We start from the raw sequence: 14919 nt of genomic DNA on the forward strand, positions 1-14919 counted from the left end.
GTTATATACACACATACCATGCACAGAATGTGAACTGTAAATACTGGCAGGGAGTCTGGTTTAAGAAGCTGCAGTTAATGTTGTGTCAGAACAGCCCTTGGAACCCCCATTTCCAGAGACTTATAGTGCAGGGGGTGGGGAGGGAATAAATCCGATTTTGCTGGAGCTTTGCCTACAACTTCTCAGCCATAAAGCCTTTATTTATGGCTGTTACACAGCATGAAGGATTCAATTTGTCCTTTGTTATGAATTTCATTGGATCATGTAACTGTTTATTTCCAGATATTTTAAAAAAAGTTGGTATTTTTGGTTTGCAGGAAAAAACAAAGCTCCTCATAGTCTACACTAGTGGGGATGTGCTTAGACCACATTTGATAGAGACAGGGGGTCGTAAAGCCCTGAAATTTCCTCCACAGGGGCCACAGAAAAGGACGAGACAAGGCAGTAAAGCCCTTCCATGAGGTTGGTGTGCTTGGGGATGAAGCCTAGGCTGGAGGTTGTGACTGAGTGACTGAGGTGATGGAGCCTGGGCTGGAGGAAACCTCAACCCTGCAGCCACTTCAGTCCTGGGCCAGGAACGGCAGCAGCTACCTCTGAGAGCTGCTGGAGGCACTTCTTCATGGGAGTAGGTGGAAAAGCATAACCAGTTCAAGGCACAAACTGGATCAGCTCTTCACAGCTTTGAGAGATTTCCTGCTTCTAGTAGCAGCTGAGAACAAGATGCTCAATAAAAGAATGTCGCAGCCAAAAAGGGACGTGTGTCTTCAGTGACTCACTGCACTTTGCAGTGGCAGTGTGGAGTTGCAATGACAGCCCTATTAATTAACACTTGCTAAGCATTCCCTCTTCAAAAAGTTTTTATTGATGTCAGTTAAAAAGGAAGATGCTTGGATTTTGCATTCATTTATTTCATGTTTCTCATCCGGCTCAAGAACAGGCCCTGAGAAACCTGTTTTTTGGGCAAGAGGTAACAGCCTCTAGTTAAAAAGAGATGGAGGCTCCTTCCTGGGAGTTGTGGGAGACTGACAGCAAGTTAAGCCCACGGGTCAAATATTATGTTCTCCAGATGGGAGTGACAGTCTTTGAGGAAGCAGATCTGGTTTTCTGCTGCAGCACCTCTCAGAAAATGAAAAGAAAAACATCTCTGCTGGTACTGCAGGATCCTGGAGTGGCTTTTGCTTCATTTCCAGACCATGTGTCAGACATACCCTGGTGTCTCCTCAGGTGTCCTCGTTCCCTTTATGAACAGAGGTAGAAGACCAGGGATGCATCAAATCTGTGATTCACCTGCCTCCTCTTGAAATATTCTCAGCAAATGGAGAGGTGGGACAGATCACAAGGATTGTCACCATCTAGGTCAGACCCTGGCGTACCAAAGACAGCATTTACTGCTCATACAGCTTGATAAAGAAGTGATTTGGGGCAATTTATTGTCAGTATGACAGTAGTGACCTCAAGAGCTTGTTCTAGGCTCAGAATCCCCCAGTTTTGCCAGCCTCTGGTTGAAAATACACAGGTTAATTGGACAGAGGCATGGCAAACCCTCCCCAGCTCTATTCCCTGCCTCTGAAGGGAGTGTAAAGGAACAACATACCAGAGGTCACACACCCACTTGCAGAGAAGTTTACATTTAATCAACATCTCTCCCTCCCACCCTGTACATATGAGGATCTTCTGAGAAAAATAACAGATAATCAATCCACGAAAATATTGAGCTACAGCTCTTCTCTCCTCAGTCAAATTAAAGACCTTTTCTGTGCAGAGAGAGCTGACAAACATTGTGCCCTGTACTTTAGGTCCTCATTGCTGGTGTCTACCTTAATTGCTGTTTCCCATTTGCTTTGGCCCCTTCTCAAAGGAAGCAGCACATCTAATTGCACACGGAGGGAGATGTCTGCCTCTGATCTGTCTGAACAGTTTCTCCCTCAAGTAATTTAGAAGCGTCTCTGTTGGTAGTAGACTAAACCGGTAAACGAGAGCAGCTTTGGGATTCAGCCATCTTCCCCAAACGAAAGGATTTTCCCTGTTCACTAGGATGTTGTCACATTTGGCTGCCAAAACTGCTTATTGTGCTGTGAGTTGTCAGCCAAAATGAAGCTCCACTGCTGCCTGAAGTTGTATTTGTTGAGGCCTCTTCATCTTTGAGAGGAAGCTGCCATATCCCCCTCCCCACTCCCTTTTCTTCCACCATTTACTCAATTGCACTAACAGCAGCAGCAACATCAGAAAGTTTGTGGCGATGGGACTGGAATTCCTCAGTGGAATTTATTTTAACACATCCAGAACACCAGATATCTACTGAGCTATATATAGAGGGCTACATCTCTGAAGGGCTACATCTCTGAAGAATTAAAAAAAAGGCCTATACTTCTGAAAGCCACAAGGCCACAAAGATAGATTATGTGAATTACTGTCATTACCAAAATTGCTGGTTAAAGAAGAACTTCTGAGCACCCTGCATCGCTCTAGCAGCTCAACTATAGGAACCACTGTAATTACAAAGTATTTTAAATCATGCCAGTACAAACACAATCTGGAAATGGAAAATACCGTGCTAGTCACTGCATCTGGAAATTAATGGTTGGCATGGAAATGTATGGAACTGGTTACTCATGCTGAGCAGTGGGCACGGTGAAGTCATGTCCACCACCACTCCTGACTACCTTTGACTACAGGCAAAGGTTATTTCCAGTCTCACCCACACTGCTGGCAGTCCCCAGATCCAAGGGCTGCTCCTCACACAGAGCTGGCATCACTGTTAGGGAGTGAGCTGTCAGCTCACAACATCCCCAAGTGTCAAGAAAGGTGTGACACACAAAGGCCAAAGGGCTGCACAAGCCACATCAGCCTCCTTGCAAGATAGAGGCAACATTTAAGTCAAGTAATACACAAAGAAGCATTTTAGTGAGTCTATTTGGAACAATAAATGTTAGGAACTTCTTATGAGAAAACTGTGAGAGAGAAGTTTATAACCAAGCAATTTCCACTAAAGAGGGGGAAAAACCAACCAACCAACAAAAGAATCTTTACAGACACTTCCAGATTCAGCACACAGATTTTACTGGCAAGAACAGGTTTTCTCCCCAGCCTCTGCCCAAGGAAGGAGTTGTGGGTGGACAGCAGAGAAGGACGAGGCAGGAGCTCATCCATTTACATCACACCTGAGCCCTGGCACACAGCAGGTCCCTTCCCCAACACGCTGTCCCAGCTGCAGGTGCTCTCCCCAACAGGGTGACCTTGCACAACATCCTAGGGACTAATCTCCAAACACCATCAGCCTGGAGAGTACCTGTCCCTATCTACTGCAGAGCAGCTGGTGTGGGCTTCTGTCTGCCAGATCAAAGGAGAGCTTATTCCAATCAGCCAGCATTACTCAGAAAGCTGGAGTCAGCCCTCTCTGGGATGGAGCTCACCCTGGCCCGCCCAGGGTTGGGTGCAGAGCAGCAGGATCACTCCAGCCAGAGCTGCAGGCTGATCTCTGCTGTCCTGAGGACAAGAGCAAACCAGCTTTCAAAGGCAGAGCATCTCTTTCTACCTTTGTTTCTGCATGGCCAGTTCCAAGCAATGCTTTTGGTCCCCTACATGGATAGAGGACATCCACTCTTCCCTACAGGTCAGGCTTGAGCTACAGCAGCAAAATTCACAAAATTTCAAGATTATTTTGTCTGCAGAGTGTGAAGAATTTTTAGGAACCTCCTCCCAGCTCTGTGCTGTACTCAACCCTGTCAGTGAGTGGAGCAGAGTGGGCAGCAGCAGAACAGGGCACAACCCACAAAGCCAGCAGACAAATTTTGCCAGCTACAATAAGCAAGGGCACTGCCTAAATTGTTTCTGTACACAACAAGCCCCAGTCCTGGTAAGACCAAAAGGAAGGTGAAGCCAGAGAAAAGAAAGCATTTGAATAACAATTAAAATAATATTACTCTAAAGACACTACACAGAAACTGCTCTACCCGGATTCACACAGTACTTCAAGCTGCAGCCTGTTCAGTGATCAGTCCCAACACCTGTTTCTCAGTCACTGCAAACTACTGCATCATTTTATTTAGGACTAAAAAGATGAAACTTACCTCTCCAGTACCAGAGGTCACCTTTCTCATTTCCTCCACACACTCTTCTCAAGAGAAGCAGGCTGTGACATCAAGGTAGCACCAGCATTTTGTCCTTCCAGGGAAAGGAGACCTCACATCTTTCTGAAGTCATCAAAACACCAAAGGCCACAAGGCTTCTTCCCTCCTTAGGGCAAATTCTGGCCTCCTAAACCAAACCCCAGAACCAAGCTCCCAGCTCAACTTCTCTGTTGCACCAGTGACTGGTGCAAAATCCTATAGCTCAGTCCTTTCTGGGAACTCCTGATTTTCACCTCATTTGGTGATAATTTACCCACCAGGTTTTCTCAGTCAGGAGGCACAGTTCCCTCTCTCCCAGGTGATAATGCCTTAAACCTCTCTCTGCCCTTCTCCCAGGCTCTGACCCCAAAGAGCTCCCTAATTAGGCAGTCACCCACTGCTCATGGAATGCTGATGTTCACCTCATTGATTGTGTTCTCACACAGCCTTTCAGAGTCCTCTGCTGGCCACAAGAAGCCACCCACTTACCTGGCCCCTCTGCAAAGGGACTTTCTGCCTGACATCACTGTGGGGACTGGGAAGAACCTGCCTCTGTCTTGTCTCCCTCTCCCTGGGGCTCCCATAGCCAGGCTGGCCCGGAGAATTGGGATGTCCAAGCATGTTTTGGGCTGTTTTACATGTCCAGCTGGGCAGTGGGGAGTTCCGACTGAAATCATTGGTTACCTGGAAAGCCTGGTGAAAAAAAGGAAGATTTATCACATCTCATGGCTCATTTTAGCAAGGATTGCTCCCAAAACAGTCCTCTACCAACTCTGTCTAGAAGGTTGGAGGGCCCCATATCTGCAGAGAGGTTGGAGCCCTGCCCACATGTGTGGGTGTACAGGCATGGTCTCAGATGCCCAAGGCTGCACACGAGGAGGTTTGGTGGAGGCACAGAAACCTTCTCCCCCTCACATGTGCCTTGCAAAAGCGACTGCTGGCTGTGCTGTCTGTCCCCAGCCCTGTATCAGCCTCCCAAGCACTTCCACATCCTCCTCAGAGCCACAGCTCGGATGATCAGCACCACTTTAATGTGGTCTTTGTTCTTTTTGCATCTGGGTCCCACATTTAGGAATCCAGCACTTTGCAGTGCAGCAGGGATTGAGTGACAGTGCCCCAGCCACTTAACTGGTTGTGTACCAGTCCCACCATTCTCTGCAGAGAGATCTTCCTCCAGCTCAGATGGACAGGCAGCACTTCCCACAGTTGCACAGGGGTGTGCTTTAACAGGGGTTTTGTGAATCTAAGGATTGCAGCAAACCACACAATGTCTTAACACAGCCCTTCCTATAACTTAAGTGATTTACACATCAGAGAATTTCAGAGCCTACTCTGGCAAAAGCTCCTATATTGAAGGCTGATAGCTCAACACTCACTGCTGTCCTTTAACAAGACATAACTCAGTATGATATAGAAGAAGCTGGTCCTGGAGTGTTGATTTCTGTTTCATATCATCCACTGCATAACTTTGGGCAGGATGCATCACCCATCAGTGCCTCAGTTTCCCCATCTGTAAAATTTTAGTTTTGCAGAATTTTTGAAGGCATGGCTATGATGGGATGGGCTGTAAAGCACACAAAGTTCTGCATGCAGGGGGCAGAGGTTGTGGCGAGGAGTCTGGAGTGACCACAGTGAGCAGACAGGAATGAGGGCAAGCACTGAGTGGCCACAGGTCTTGCCCAGCCCAGTAACCAGACTGCCTGGAATGGGCCACTTCCAAAGCAGTAACTGGGAAATCACACAGCAAGTCAAGAAATCAGGAAGTGTTTGGCCCTCATCCACCTGTCCTCATGCAGGCAATGCAGGGGCCTCCCTGATACTTTGTTCAATGGAAAATTTATCCTCTCCAGATATTTGTGATGTGTCACATCTCTCAGCTGGTGCACAGGCAGATCTGCCAGCTGAGGGTTTTATAGGCCCCGCAGGGAGAGGAACAGAGTGAGCTGATCCCATCGTCATGGAGAAATAATTAAGAGGTTTTGTTGAGTAAGGCTTGGAAAACAAAAAAATCTGGAAATGACTAAGGGTCTTAATTGAAATGTATTTCAAATTTACAGTTTTATCAATAATTTCCTTTTTCTCTACTGAAAAACACCTTTGGAATAATAATTTAAAAACCTCTATGAAAAAAGGTGTTGTATAAATAATGTACAGATATCAGACATGGGGAAAAATTGTTTTAGGTGTAAACTTGCAGCACAATTTGAAGGAAAGCTGTGTGAGGAGTTTTTAAAAACACACTCATTTTTATTAAAACTTTATGCTTGCCATTTTTCAGTCTGTTCCTCATAAAAAAAGCAAATTTGAACCTCTCTAGGACTGTGGTTTCCATAAGCCAGGATTAAGTGTAGGCACGAGACAGCCCCTACAAGGGGAAGGAGCTGGACCTGGGAAAGGTTGACACAGCACCTCTTGCAAACTAGGGTCAGTTTAAAATCAAGATGTGCCTGACTTTGGGGATGGAAGAAGATTTTGGCTCACTCATGAGCTGTTTAAAGGCATCCATTCATCCACAGAAAACAGTGGATCTGCATGGCTCAGGAAGCTGGAAGTGGTGGGGATCCCTGCTGGCTGTGGGCACGGCTCTAAAGATGGAGCTGGAGTACCTGGAGTATCTGACAAAATCAGGAACAAGGTTGGCTAAAAAGATTGTAGGGTCCTGCTGGGGACATCTGGGGATCCCTGGGACTTCTCTGTCCCTCCTTTCTGTGTTTGCACACCAGGGGCTCGGGACAGACCTAACCCATCCACATGGATTCTGTGCTCTGCAGTTCACATTTCTCAAAGAAAGTTGAGGCTCCTTTGAAAGCTCATCTTGTTTTCCCTAATTCAATCCGGAAAACAGCCATATTAATACCAACAGATACCGCCCACACACAAATCAGAAAAATTAAAGGCCATTGCAAAAGTGCCTGTTTCCAGTGGTCAGATTAGCTGCAGACGGAAGCAATTGGAGCTGCATTAAAACTAACAGGCTGTAATTGTCCAGAGGCATTGTCTTGCAGTGCAACACTTCTCTTTGGCTCTTCACAGAGATTTCTTGGAATTTTTTCAATCGCTTTTCTGCTTGAAGTATATGCTGCATTTCAGATCTTTCCTTTCCGTGTCACAAGAGAATGAGCTAAAAGTTCATCAACAGCCTATGGCAACATCTCAGTGGAGAAAGTTGAAGTCATTTCTTAATGCCATTTCTTATTAGCTATCATCATTGTGTAAATGCTGCGAGTACAAGAGCGCAGGAGGTCTGCTGTTAATCATTATGAACCTTGGTTTCTCCCTGCCTAGCAGTTAAACCTTCAGAATCATTTCATTTCTTTAAAATATACAGAAAACTGGCTTCTCCCAGACCCTTGGGTGTTCTGGTGAATAATACCGTGGACTTAGTTCCCAACCAGCTTTCTGTAGTTAGTTAGATAGATCTTCTATTTAAAGATAAGTTCCATCCCACCCCTCTGCAATCTGGTTATGATTACTGGTTACTGCCACCCGCAGACTGATAAACTTATAACAGCTGCATTGCAGGAAATCACCTCCAATTCAACCCTGATGTTGTAGGGATGTCTTTAGTTAGCTTAAATAGGCTCTTAACATTTATTTTTTTGTGTGCAAAACACCTATCATTAATTTTGACTCGAGAGATCAAACAGTTAACAATGTGTTGATCCTAGCTTACTTTTAAGTGATGTATTGTATCATTTCTGAGAGTTATGAGGGGTTGATATTTTCTTTTACTAATGCATCAAAGTCGATAAGTGAGCGGGGCAAACCCGCGTCCTGGGAAAGGAAGCTATTAACAGCTCTGCTCGGAAGGTTCTGAGGGCCACATTGCGTCATAGCCCTCGAGTTTATTGAATGTTAACTCTTTTTTTTTTTTTTTTCCTTAACCAAAGGAAATGAGTTTCTATAATCCTCTGCTTTGAGCTGCATCCTCAGTGGGGTAATGAAAAATGACCCACGCCATCCGATAGCGCACTACTTTGCACACAATAGATCTTCACAAGGGCAGGCACAATGCGACTCCAGCTCCGGCTCCTTCTCCTCGTTGAAACACACAATGAATTTATTTATTGCTGATCTAAAAGGCACTCGAACAGAACGGGCACAGCGGGGGAATCGCCCGAGTTTAACTTGGCATGGTAAGAAAGCAACCCCAGAGAAAATGCCCAACGTGCAGGCCTGGGAGAGCAGGACATTTTTATAAGGAGGATCTCGAAATGGTGGGATCGTGCACACGCAGGGAGCAAGGCAAATTGGTTCCAAGAACAAGGCATCTGCTTCCTTGAAAACTTTTTTTTTGGCAGAATTTGTATGTGAGTTGGGCATGTTGAGTGATTTATGGGGCCATTAAACGTACACTAAATCAATCTCTATTAGGGGAAAAAAAAGCGCCATGTACTTAAAAAAGGCCCTCGAGCGAGATTGCTGAACCCAGGGTCTGATGTTGCGAGGCAGAATGGTCACTGGCAATTTGGAGATGTAACATGAACTCAGCCAGTCAATTTGGATATGATAGTTTTTAATGTTCCATGAATCCAGCAAAATGTGTATCCAATTAACTACTACTAAAGGACCTTATTTATAAAATAATACTTTTGCGGTCAGGTTGCGCTTTTTCCACTCATTTCTGTACACAGTTCAGGTTGCAGATTTTGTGTGTTTGATTAATACACACAAACATCCGTTTTGGGCTGGCTGCTCCTGGCAGGGCTGGGCAGAGAAGAGGCTTTGTCCCCATCATCGCAGATTTAGGCTGGGAACGGAGGCAGGAGAAAGATTTTCTGCTGGAGCTAAGCAGCAAGAATTGGAGCAAGAGGTTGTCCTTTGCTGAGGGATCCCTCCAATGGGCAGATCCAAGTGCTGGAAACACTGAGTTGGCAAAACCCTCAGCTGTTTATTCAGTGCTGTTTTGGAGCTGAAGAAATTCGTAGGTGGTACAAACGTGTCCTTCAGCCCGTAGGAAAAACATCCTCCTTAGAGAACATATCTGAGTTATTTAAAGGATACGTGCAAAACGTATGCATCCCAAAACAGCCTCTTTTCCAACATAATTTCATTTTAAGACCATGAAGTGGGCAGACATTCACAAATTCAGGCAAAACAAGGTTTTATGAACTCCCCTCTGAATTGCCTATGCAAACAAGCATAGCATTCAAATGGAAACAGGCCAAAAGTGTTTTGTGAATAGAGCATTAAGATATTTTCTTCTTGACATGGTAAGGGATGGAAAATCTGTAGTAAAGCCCTACAGCTTGTCAGAGAAAATTCTCCTGTGTATGTGTGTGCACACACACGTAAGTGCAGGAGAGTGACATGTAAAGTTTCTGACATGCTACCAGATGGGCTGGGGAACTCAGGAATGCTCTGTGAATCCAAGAGCATTTCTCACCCAAGTTCGGCACTTTATGGCCAGCTTTTCTCCAGCATTGTTTTCAGTTAAGTTTTCTTCTGATTTCAAAACAAAAATATTCTAAGTGTGAAATGTTTGAGTTTCAAAAATGAATAAACAACTTTGTTTAAAAATAAAAAAAAGAAGCAAACCAAAATGCTCAGGAAAAACAAATGAAAAGGCAAAGGAATGAGACTGGAACAGAAGCTGACATGGATACAAAAGAGGACATGGAAGTGATGAGGCTTTGACTTGTGCTAGAGCCCTGTCCCTCCACAAGAAACCCTTCAGCTCCACCACAGCCCAGCACCTCCTTCAGCTTAGGGATCATCTGGGAGATGTGTCTAGAACAGAGAGTCAATTTTTTTTGTGGAAAAGAGGCAATGGGATTTAAGTTTTGGATCCCACTGTCATGGCTCTAGGGTTCAAGGGCAGTGACAGTTGAAGACACAATTAACATAACAAATCTAATCCAGGCAATTACTTTGGTGATACAGCCTAATTGCAAGGAAAACAGGTCAGCACTGGATTTCTTCTGAGCACAGGCAGATCATATAGACTGCTTCCTAGTGTTTTGGCAATCAAGGGCACATTCATGAGACTCACATTTCCAGAAAATACTTTCCAGGAGAAGTAACTCTTCTCTCTAAAGACCAGGAAAACTGCAACAGCATCAAGATTTGATAAAAGACACACCAGAGATACTTTAGCAGATTACAGGGGTGTACAAGAGGGGTCTCCCCAAGCTGCAGCTGACAAGTTTGCAGCAGCAGATAAAGAGCAGCCCTTGCTCAGAGCACACACTTGATGGGGGGCAAAAGCCATGGGGTGCCCTTAGCTCAGGGACTCAGCTTCTGCCCTGCTTGGAGCCAACATCTGCAGCTTCAGGGTCTCCTTGCACCCAAGCTTTGCTGCCACTGCAGTTCAGCCTTTCCTGGGGTTCTCATCAAACCATAATTTTTTGCCTCTCCTGCTTGCACAGCTGGTGAAATATCCAAACCTGCCTCGAACATCCTCCTTGGCTTTTCTCCTCTTTTTCATTTGCATTAAAAAGAAACAAAACAAAGCTTCTCCCCCCAACCCAAAACAAACCCTTTTTCTTCTTTTCTTTCATGGCAAAAGAAAACCCAAAATAAACAAAGAAACAACTGCCTTCCCTCCTCCCTCCTCAAACCCTCGGGGGCAGTGTGGAGGTAGAATGCCCTTTCTAATTTCATTGACTGTGCTGTTGATATATAGGGCAATTTTATCTTAACAACCTGTAACAAAGGATAAGACAGTAGTCGTCCTGCATTCCAGACAGTAGGAGATGTTTACTCATTCTCCCAGCAGACTCTCTCATCATTCATCTAGACTTTATTAGGATGCCAGGAAATGGGAAACCTATAATTTAAGAAATGTATCACACAGAGAAACTTCTTCTGTTTGGTAAATAAAAGGTAACTGAGGATCTGAGGTTAATTTGCTTTTTCAAAAAATGTTCGCACCAGTTTTCTTGTTTCTTCCCAAAATTATACTTTGAGCTAAACCTTAACAGATTGTGGTATTGAGGAAAAACACCACCGGGCACCTCAAGAAGGACTGGGATGTATCCTAATCCCAGGGCTCTGGAGTCCTGTGCTGTTTTTTGAGGCTGTGCTGGCAGCAGTGGCTCAGCCTTCAGAGCATGAAATGTGTCTGTGGGCAGGGATGGTTTTGTCTTTATCTTTGGAGGCATCACATTGTCCAGGCTGGAAACACACTCTGAGCAATCTCCTTCAGTGGGGCCAAGAGGAGGGGAAGGGAGGCAGAAGAAAGCACATATTTTGCAGCAAACATTCTTATGGGTTTTTGCTTCTTAAGTGACTTTCACATGAGTGTTTGTTCCTGTTTACGTAGCTCGACATGAATGCCTGGCTTTGATTTGAGGACAAACTGCCCCATAAACTCATGAATGTCTGAATTTAACCTTCACCTTTCCCCCCTAACCTTCACTCTTGCTTTCCCCTTCATAATTGGTGACATTCTCTCAGCCAAATTTAATAAAATATGTGTTACTGAGAGTGAACTAGACTGTGAGCACAGATGGAGGCGGGGAGGGATGATGTGTGATGCTGGTCAGTGCAGGGGAGAAAACTCCTCCTAAAACTAAGTGCTAGGACAGAATTCCTGCTGTTTAAGACCAAGATTCCCAGTGGCCAGAAAACCATTAGCCCATGACTATGAATAAGCCCAGTCCTGCTCTACCCATCAACCACAGCTTGGCTTCTCCCTCTGACAAGTCAAACAAATGCCCAAATTCATCTATTCCAAGTTCTCTAAGTGCCATTGCCTATGGATCAGGGCTCCTGCCATGCCATCCATCCATGGCAGGGCTGTTGTGAGAGCTGATCAGCATCTCCCAGGCACAGCATGCTCATCCTGAAGGGAAGCAGTCACCCGTTCTGGATATCCATCAAAGGAGCATTTCTCCTTTAAGTTGTGCTTCAGCCTCTCTGCCCTGCAGTTGTCAGCCAGGAGCAGGGCTTGCTCTGGCATCCTTCTGACAGCTGCCACTGCACTTGTGTGGGCTGCAGAGATTTCATCTCCGCTCAGATTTGGCCCTGAGGTTTTGAGGCTTCTCACCCCATGACAGATTCCCAAAGAGTGTGGTCTTTGTCATCTTCCAAGTAGCCATTAAAACCAGAGTTGAAGTCAAGGTTATGTTGTACCACAAACCTTTGAAGAGCTTCTTTGCGTGCTCTGCAAAGCAAACCCAGAAGACCACTGATGTTCTTCACTGGGTCAAATCCATCTCTGCTGTGAACTCCACCTAAGCCTGGGGAGTGACTGGAGGGGTGAATGTGGTCAGCCCTGTGATCATTAAAGGCCTCTCCCACTTGGACATATCTGATCACAGCTGTTCAACTGCATGTCACAGAAAAGAGGGTTTTTCTCTCTCATTTTATACATAAGGTCCACTTGGAAATGGACCTCAGCAGCTGCAGCTTGCTGGAGGCAGTAATGGATGGAGCTAATTTATCCTGTGTGGTTTTTTTTCCCCTGAAAGGAAATTTAGTTTTTAAATGCAGTCATTGTGGGGTAAGAAGAGAAGGAGGAGGGAACTGAGAGAGGATAAGAGGCGTGCCTTTAATGACAGGAAAAGAAAAATCTGTGAGCTCAAACTAATGCAACTTCCAAACTCAAATAGATGTCACCATGGTGACAAAGCCTCAGACTTCATAAATTTTTTCCTCTTCCCGTTTGTGGTGAGCTCTGGTACCCTGTTAAATACTTTCAAAGCCTTTTAAAGACTCATTGGAAGCATCTGATCCAGTAGAAGATTTCCTCGTAATAACACTCATTAGATATGGGGAGAAACCACACCTCAAGCTGCCTTCCTGTCTCTGAACACTAAAGACACGAACTTTGGAGTTAAAATTCATCGCCTATATGAGACTCACATGCATGAATATGATTTCCAGTGCAAAATTCCGGGGGGAAGCCTGTGGTAGGGTAATAATCCCTAAGATCCCCTTCACCTCAAGGTCTGTTAACCACAGCTCAGTGACTTGGACATGTGTCTGTAAATAGTGTTTGATTTAATACCAATCCAGTGGTGAACTGGAACTTGAATCAAGCTGCTTGGGTTTGCATAGCCCTGACCCACTGACCTTTTCAGACAGATTTAACTCATCACACACGTCCTTACAGCTCGGTCAAAGCACATCCGAGTACTCCAGAGCAATCACCAGCTCAGGACTGGAGACCAGTGTGAAACCTCTTGGCAATCACTGCAGACAGCAGCACATAAAAACAGCATTTCAGCATCTGACCTGAAAGATCTCTTTAAATGCATCAGATGCCACCCAAACCTGAGACTCACAGCAGGTTCTTGTGTGAAATCCAACCAGCTTTGGGCCCCAGTGTTGACCAGATATGCCTCACTCAGCATTTGCCAGCTACAAAAATGTCATGGGCCTGAATATTTCAGGATTTACAGCTGCAGAAACTCTCCAGTGTCACCTTTCTCCCCTTTTATGGCTCAGCCATAATCTTAAATTCAGCTGAATACAAAGAGCTGCCTGTAGACAGCTAATCCTAAAGACAGAGCTTTGTGTGAAACTTGGAGGGAAAAAAAGAAGGAAAAAGAAAGAAATCACTGAGAGGGATTGGCAGGGAAGACAAAAAACATTTTTGGCTAATTTTTGCTGGTATTCTTCTGCCCTGGTTTAGGGCTGAACTAAGAGGCTCCTCCTTTGCCCATTCTCACACCCTGTGCTCACCAGAGCAGATAATTCAGCAAACAGCAGATAGTGCCAGCACCAGTGGGGTGGGAGGTGCTGTGCTCTGCAGGGGTGGGAGGGGATGGCTGGGGTCGGGGAGGAGCAGCAGCCTTTGCTTGCACACAGGTAAGGATTATCCACGGGATCAGCAGTGAAATCCTGGACCGATAATGCTGAGGTAATGCTGATAATTACACAGCAAAGCCAGCCTCTAACCCAAGTCCTAATTGCATTTAAAGAGCTCTTCTTGTCTCCAGGGAGGTGCTGGGTTTGGATATTCCTTGGGAAGCTGAGTGGTCCTGGCTGTCCCCGATCTCCACAGGCACTGGGGACCTGCTCCTGTCTCGGAGCTGGAGCAACACCAGCCCAAGATGCTCAACCTTTTGCAGAATTTCCAGCTGTGCTGACCTTAATTTATACAGGCTGTGATCCAACTCTTTGTCAGAGTAGCCTGAGGTGCATCAGGTTCTTCCACCTTTAGGCCCTGGTCTTTCCACCAGGGTCAGCAGAGTTATTCCAAGTACCTTGAAAGTCACCTGACGTTTTCCCTCTGTGCCTTTCCTAAGCACAGAAATGCTGCCCTCAGGCACCGATGGATTCCCACAGATACTGGAAGGCAGAGGAATAAATTTGACCTTAAAAAATAACTCTGTAACGTCCACTGAATTTCACACAGTAACAAAAACCCTGCCCTCCCTAAACGGAGACCATCCTGCACATGGAAAGTCAGCGACCTCCATTCCAGTTTGGGAAACCCACCAAGCAAGGGATGTCTCCATGACAGACACACTGCATGTTCTTCCTGCCTGTATGGAATTGTCTTCCAGCATTGCTGCTCACCTACATCAGGAATTAAACTGTGCAGGATCCTGAAAACAAGTCAAAACAATTGAAAGCTAGATAAATACATCAACAATAAATAGCATTTTTCTTTCCTATTATCTTACTACGGTGTGTGTACATAAACAAAAATGGGGTTTACAGTTTTTTCCTCCTCAGGTGTTAATCAGTTAGCAATTGTCTTTTTTTTTGGCATTATTTTGGGAATTAGTATTATTTAAGGAATTAGGAGTGTCACCCATGTTATGGATGCTGAGAAGAAAGCAGAACTGCCCTGGTGCTGTCTGGCTTTACCTCGCAGTGTGTATATGAGCTCTGGATGGGAAGCACAGAGAGACTT

The sequence above is a fragment of the Aphelocoma coerulescens genome, chromosome 20 (genome assembly GCF_041296385.1).
Source record: "Aphelocoma coerulescens isolate FSJ_1873_10779 chromosome 20, UR_Acoe_1.0, whole genome shotgun sequence".
Lineage (NCBI taxonomy): Eukaryota > Metazoa > Chordata > Aves > Passeriformes > Corvidae > Aphelocoma > Aphelocoma coerulescens.